Consider the following 7,042-nt stretch of genomic DNA (forward strand, 5'->3'; position numbering starts at 1 on the left):
GGGGAATAATTGCTCCAGGTGTGGGTCTGTGGCGCAATGGATAGCGTGTTGAACTTCTCTTCATTGTCTGGGGAGACATTCAAAGGTCAAGTTTGAAGAAATCAGCTGTTAATAAACAAGCTTCCGTTACAGCTGCGGTAGCCAAGTGTTTAAGGCATCGGGCTTGGAATCCAAGAAGGGTTTTCCCGCGCAGGTCTCGAGCCTTCCTCGCAGTGTGTGTGATTGATGCTGTTTATTCTCTTTCATCATTTCCCGAAGGCTGATCACTGACTGAAAGTTCCGATTAGAAATTGACTGAACTGTTGGAAAAAAACAATCCGTGCGTCATTTTTATCTTTTGGAAGCCTATGGTGGCTCTGGGAGGGGAAGGGGTGAGGGCAGAGGTGCAGGGACTCAGTTGAGCGCCCAGTCAAACACTGAGGGTGGAGGTGGAGGCACCCTACTTTCAGGAAATTGGAATACATGTCAGGAGCGTCCTTTTGAAAAGAGGCATCAAGGAAAGATTTATGAGGTAGACAACGTTAAGTCGTCTCACAACACCAGGTTAAAGTCCAACAGGTTTACTTGGCAGCCCGAGCTTTCAGAGCACTGCCCCTTCATCAGGTGACTCACGTCAAGGGGCAACGTACTGCCAAATCAACCTGTTGGACTTTAACCTGGTGTTGTGAGACCACTTACTGTGCCGACCCCAGTCCAACGCCGGCAATTCCACATCGTAGGCAACGTTGGCCGAGTCGCATGAGTATGTACCATGGACCAGGTGGTTGTGCTCTCACTTGTGATGGTGGTATCCAAGTCGATGATCCAGCACGTCTTGCAGAGGTTGCCGTGACAGGGTCGCTGTTCTCCTGAAATTATTGATGAACGTCCTGGCTTCTTCGCCTTGCTCACTGCCTGAGGTTGAATCCTCCGGTTAAATCACCACCAGTCAGCTTTCCCCTTTGATGACCCCTGGATCCATCTTGGACTGTGGGCCTTGTTTTAATTTTAAAGACTGAGTAGAAACATAAGCTGCGCGTGTAAACAGGAAACATACCTAAAATGTCATTTTATCACAGTTTGATATTTATCCTTTCGGAACATTTGCCAACAATCAACTTTACCCAGATAAAAATTCAAAGACCTACTGAGCCTGACGTGATTTGAACACGCAACCTTCTGATCTGGAGTCAGACGCGCTACCGTTGCGCCACAAACCCACACGACCAAATGCGTTTTACATCTGGGTTATTTTCTGTGAATTGAAATGCAAACATGGACCTGCAAGGACAGTGTCCCTCTTTACTTTCTGTGGATTTACATCGAATGGAAGAGAAACAGCGAACCAAGATTGACCAGGGAGCAGAAACACAACATTATCCTGTGGGAGAAATGTATTTTTTGTTATGGGTGCTAAAAAACACAACAAGTGGTTTGGTGACTCGGTGGTGAAGTGGTTAAGGCTGCTGACACATTGTACTCTGCCCGCGTGGGTTTGAATCGCCCTCTCGTCGGGGCTATGCTTGCTCTGTGTCCATATTGGCCACTTATTAAGGGCGAACTGATGGTCATCGCCTTCTGCCAGCTGATTTACATCCCCTTCGTCCAATTCCACCACCCCTTCCTACCCTCAAATCTCTGCTGACTCTCTTCCTCTCAGCTCTGACGAAGGGTCATCCAGAGTCGAAACATTGGCTCTACTCTCTCTTCAGATGCCGTCAGACTTGCTGAGATTTTCCAGCATCTTTCTGCATGATGAATTAGTCAGAGCTAATTGGTTCTTTAAGAGGTGTTGGGTTAATGCTTTCAGAGACACTGTCATCGTTTCTTGAAAGATCAGTGGCGCTTGTTTTTTGTTTATTCAGTAATTTAGTGAATCTATTTGGAGCGGGTGCAGTTGCTCAGTATCTGTGCCTCTTGCCTGACCAGCTCCGCGGGCAGCAGCAGCTCCATTCCTGTCCAGATGTGCGGAGAACAAACGGGAAATCTAAATTATTGTTCATTGCTGCCATCTCCTGGTTGAACGCGAGTTGTGCAACAAGGTGATGGCAACACTTCAGAACATTTTTGGGTCGGAGTGAAATAACATCAACGTGGTGTTTACCGATTAAAATGATTGTAAAACATGATATTAATCAAATTCCATGTCCCAGGGATCTGCTTTCTGACTGGGCGGCCCAGCTCATCCCGATCTATGGGAAAATGTCAGACCTGGAATGTCAGATTCTCTAATCTCTGATTTCTACGCCACTTCATTGCTTGTGTATTCGTTCTGTGAATACAGAAAGGGTGGCAGAGCCAGGTGAGCGATGGTGGTGCAGTGGTGTCTGTGCGAGCATTTGACCAAGGGTCAGCTCCTGGCCCATCACAGCGGTGATTTATTTAATTAGCTATCGCAGGTCAGAACAGAAGGTCAGGTCAGAAAGAAAATAAAATTCACTAAATGTTCTCATGATCAATGAGTTGCGAATAGAAAATCCTGCTTCAATTTGCTTTCAGTGGAAACTTTGTTGAAATGAAAGAACAGGCCTCAAAACTAATCAATGATTTCACTGTCAGAAACAACAGTATAAACTGGGTGAATATGTCGAGAAAAAAGAGACAAGCCAAGTTCAGTTTACAACCTGTGCTCTGGGCAGACAGATACTGTGGAGATGCCGGCGTTGGACTGTGCCTACCTATAACACTGGATTCAATCAGCAACTAAGGTAGTTCGTAATTAGAACAAACGAAAATAACGATCCCTTAAACAGAGCGATGGTGGCATAGTGGTGAGGATAACTGCCTTCCAAGCAGTTGACCCGGGTTCGATTCCCAACCATCATATTAAGTAATTGTTTAGAATCTTATCCACGGCCTCTTGCGTTTCAAAACGGTAATAACATAACAAGTTAGGTTTTTTTTTGGACGGAAAATTCGCCTTCAATTTCCGAGTATTGAAACAAATATTGAAATAAAGTCTCTGAACTAATAAATGAGTTTTCAGCCAAAGATAAGGATCCCAAATGAAAGGAGACGAACAAATTCCAGCTCCCACATTGTGCTCTGCATAATCCAGGTGCCTGATGAAGTTAATATGAACGTTACTGAGGTGGTTCCATCGTTTTGCCGAATCAGTGGTTGCGATGGCTGAGTGGTTAATGCGCTCGACGCGCAAAATGAAGTGGCTTCCCTGCTGCACGTTCGGACCCTTTCATTCGACTTGTTTTATTTTCCGGGGCAGCCAACGAGAATGAATCGTAATTTTCAGTGGTCTTTATTTCTAAAGAACTGGATCAGTGATTTGGGCCGGTTGCAGGAAGCTGGAATTGGGAAAGGGCAATGAGTATCCTCGGGCTGGCATCGACAAGGCGGGCCGAATGGATTCTGCCTTGTAACTTCCATTAGAAAAATCATGATGTGAAAAGAAAATAGCAGCATCAAGGCACAAGGACTAAACAAGGTCTCATGTCAGAGGAAGATTCTTATGTAACTCGTTGCCGGGGGACGGAGTGGAAGCGGATAGGGTAGTGACTTTTAAGGGGCGTCTTGACAAGTACATGAATGAGATGGGAGTAGAGGGATATGGTCCCCGGAAGGGTAGGGGTTTTTAGTTAAGTCGAGCAGCATGGTCGGTGCAGGCTTGGAGGGCCGAAGGGCCTGTTCCTGCGCTGTAATTTTCTTTGTTCTTTGCTCTTTGTAATGACACACCGAACATAAGAAATACATTGAATCAAAATGCATTGAATGAATGAGAACTTCAAGATGCTGCTTAGATGATATAACATCATATTCATTCAAACACATTGGTTAAATCCTGGTTCTAACAGTTTGGGAATGGAAGGAGCAGGTGGAATATAGGGAGGGATAATCATGTTGGAACGTTAAAGAGGATTCTTGAGAAACATAAGACATCAGTGGAACTTCCATGTTGGAATTGATTTCAAAATGTCTATGCATTAAGTGGTCACTTTGCACAGGAATCCAAACACGAGCGAAAACGTGGTGGAATATATTCAGAGATTAGAGAATTTTGCAGCCAAATTGGTGTTGCTTTAAAAGACGTCGAATAATTTCTTGACAAATTGAACCGAACTGAGCAGCTCATTCAGAAAGCGGCTGTTGTCTTGTTCACGCACAGGATATATTTCTGGTACAATATGCCCCAAACTGACAAGATGGTATCCGAGAGTGTGTGGAAAATGTGTGTCAAGGGTCAGGACTGGATCCGAAATGAAACCAGTGGTGGCGGCTCAGAGCAACTTAAAGTCAGAGAGCGGGCGGAGCAGAGAGAAGCTGCTGTCAGCACCCGGTTCCTCCAGCCTCTCTGTGTTTCTCTCTCCTCACAAACTCTCCCATTCCAATTCAAATTGAATGGGATCCTTGCCTTCATGAATGGAGGCACTGAGTATAAAAACTGGGAAGTTTAATCTTTATAAAGCTCCGATTAACTGCGATTGCATGAGGATTGCACCCAGACCTGGTAACCGTACTTGAGAAAGTGTATGAGGGTCCTTAGGAGGATGAAAAGAAGATTTACTGGTTTGGATCCAGCGATGACGAATATTAGCTACAAGGTGTGGTTGGATAATTCGGATTTTATCTCTTTGCAGCAAACGGGATTGAGTGCGCTATCTTACAAGGTTACCTGTCCCTGGGAGCAGTGCTATATTACAAGATTACGTGGTCCCTGGAGGCAGTGCTGAATTGCAGGGTTACATGTCCCAGGAAGCAATTACAAGGTTACTTTTCTCTGGTAGCAGTACTATATCACAAGATTGTGTCTCTGGGAGCAGTGCTATATTACAAGGATATGTGTCTCTGGGAGCAGTACTATATCACAAGATTGTGTCTCTGGGAGCAGTGCTATATTACAAGGATATGTGTCTCTGGGAGCAGTGCTATATTACAAGGATATGTGTCTCTGGGAGCAGTGCTATATCACAAGGATATGTGTCTCTGGTAGCAGTGCTATATTACAAGGATATGTGTCTCTGGGAGCAGTGCTATATTACAAGGATATGTGTCTCTGGTAGCAGTACTATATCACAAGATTGTGTCTCTGGGAGCAGTGCTATATTACAAGGATATGTGTCTCTGGTAGCAGTACTATATCACAAGATTGTGTCTCTGGGAGCAGTGCTATATTACAAGGATATGTGTCTCTGGGAGCAGTGCTATATTACAAGGATATGTGTCTCTGGTAGCAGTACTATATCACAAGATTGTGTCTCTGGGAGCAGTGCTATATTACAAGGATATGTGTCTCTGGGAGCAGTGCTATATTACAAGGATATGTGTCTCTGGGAGCAGTGCTATATTACAAGGATATGTGTCTCTGGGAGCAGTACTATATCACAAGATTGTGTCTCTGGGAGCAGTGCTATATTACAAGGTTATGTGTGTATGGAAGCAGTGAAAGCTGAGGCTGGATAGACTGGGACTTTTTTCCCAGTAAGAAGTCTCACAACACCAGGTTAAAGTCCAACAGGTTTATTTGGTAGCAGAAGCCACACAAGCTTTCGGAGCGCTGCCCCTTCATCAGGTGAGCGGGATTTCAGTTCACAAACAGGGCATATAAAGACACAAACCCAAATTACAAAATAATGGTTGGAATGCGAGTCTTTACAGGTAATCAAGTCTCAAAGGTACAGACAATGTGAGTGGAGAGAGGGTGAAACACAGGCCTACACATCATGACTTTTTTTTCTCTGCAGGGTAGAAGGCTTAAGGTTGATCTTATAGAGGTTGGTTAAATAATGAGGGGCATAGATCAGCTCGATAGCCAACGGTAGGGGAGTCTAAAACTAGAGGGCAGAGGTTTAAGGTGAGAGGGGAGAGATACAAGTGGGTCCAGAGGGGCAATTGTTTTACACATAGAGTGGTGAATGTCTGGAACAAGCTGCCAGAGGTATAGTACAGATAGGCACAATGTTGTTTTGGATTTAGGATTTAGACATTTACGTGAGTCAGATGCGTGTCGGGGGATATAGGCAAATCGCGGGCAATTGGGACCAGCTTAGTGGTTAAAAATGGGCGGCATGGACAAGTTGGGCCGAAGGGCCTGTTTCCATGCTGTAAACCTCTATCACTCTATGGTGCTGTAAGAGATGTGTAAAGAGTATAACAAATTGAACTAAGGTGCACAGCGGGAAGTTGCTGCATTAGCTGCGAGCAGAAGGATTCCGAGACAGGTATTAAATATTTAAGTCAGGATGTGTCGGAGGCACAGAATCCCGACAGTGCGGAAGGAGGCCATTCGACCCAGTCATTCTGCACTGACTCTCCGACAGAGAATCCCTCCCTATCCCTGTAACCCCACTTCGTTACCCTGCTAATCCCCCTGACATGAAGGGTCAATTTATCATGGCCAATCCACCTGATCTTCACCTCGTGGAAAGTGGGACGAAACCGCAGCTCCAGAAGGAAACCCCGCAGACACGGGGAGAAGGTGCAAACTCCACACAGACAGGCACCCAAGACTGTTCGAAGTAGTGTTTAGTTTACTGCAGGTTACAGCAGCTGGAGCTTTCCTCTCAATTTTCTGGTATCTGGAAATCAGGGGAGCAGCCAAAATAGAACTGACCAAAAATACAACCACAGTAGTTATTCAACTGGTGCTAACACCCGCTGCATTGCCTCATGCGTTGACCGCGTGGCCTAATGGATAAGGCGTCTGACTTCGGTGATCATGGGGGCGATGGTATCAGAAGATTGCAGGTTCGAGTCCTGTCGCGGTCGCTTTATGCTGAAATATGGTGGTATTTCCTGAAAACCGCGATGTCACTCGTCAGCTGAAAGTTATGCATTTTCTTGCAAACATTGCTTTTTCAGAACGTATTTCCTTGTCGTTTTGTTCATTCAATTTTCTCAGCTCATTATTCTATTGAGCTCCGAATGAATCAATCTTATCTGTGTGATCTTAATAAATCATTGATGTTCCCGAATGGAGCAACAGGCTTTGCAGCAATCGGTTTAATAGAGTTCTGTGGAGGGAATTTTAGTCTCCACAGGAAGAGGTTTAATAATGAACTGAACGAACTGTTTCTCTTTACACGAATGAAAGTCAATGTCACTGGGCTGG

The 7,042-nt window shown here is 45.0% G+C and overlaps 2 non-coding genes across 2 annotated transcripts; one reads left to right on the forward strand and one right to left on the reverse strand.

Moving 5' to 3' along the window:
• Positions 1-1,127: 1,127 nt before the first annotated feature.
• trnaw-cca (transfer RNA tryptophan (anticodon CCA)) lies at positions 1,128-1,199 on the reverse strand. The gene has a single exon. It is a non-coding gene; the product is annotated as a tRNA-Trp (tRNA).
• A 5,408-nt stretch (positions 1,200-6,607) lies between these two features.
• On the forward strand, positions 6,608-6,699 carry trnar-ucg (transfer RNA arginine (anticodon UCG)). The gene is given in 2 exon segments: positions 6,608-6,644; positions 6,664-6,699. It is a non-coding gene; the product is annotated as a tRNA-Arg (tRNA).
• Positions 6,700-7,042: the final 343 nt, after the last annotated feature.

Source organism: Mustelus asterias, chromosome 31 (genome assembly GCF_964213995.1).
Source record: "Mustelus asterias chromosome 31, sMusAst1.hap1.1, whole genome shotgun sequence".
NCBI classification, from domain to species: Eukaryota; Metazoa; Chordata; class Chondrichthyes; order Carcharhiniformes; family Triakidae; genus Mustelus; species Mustelus asterias.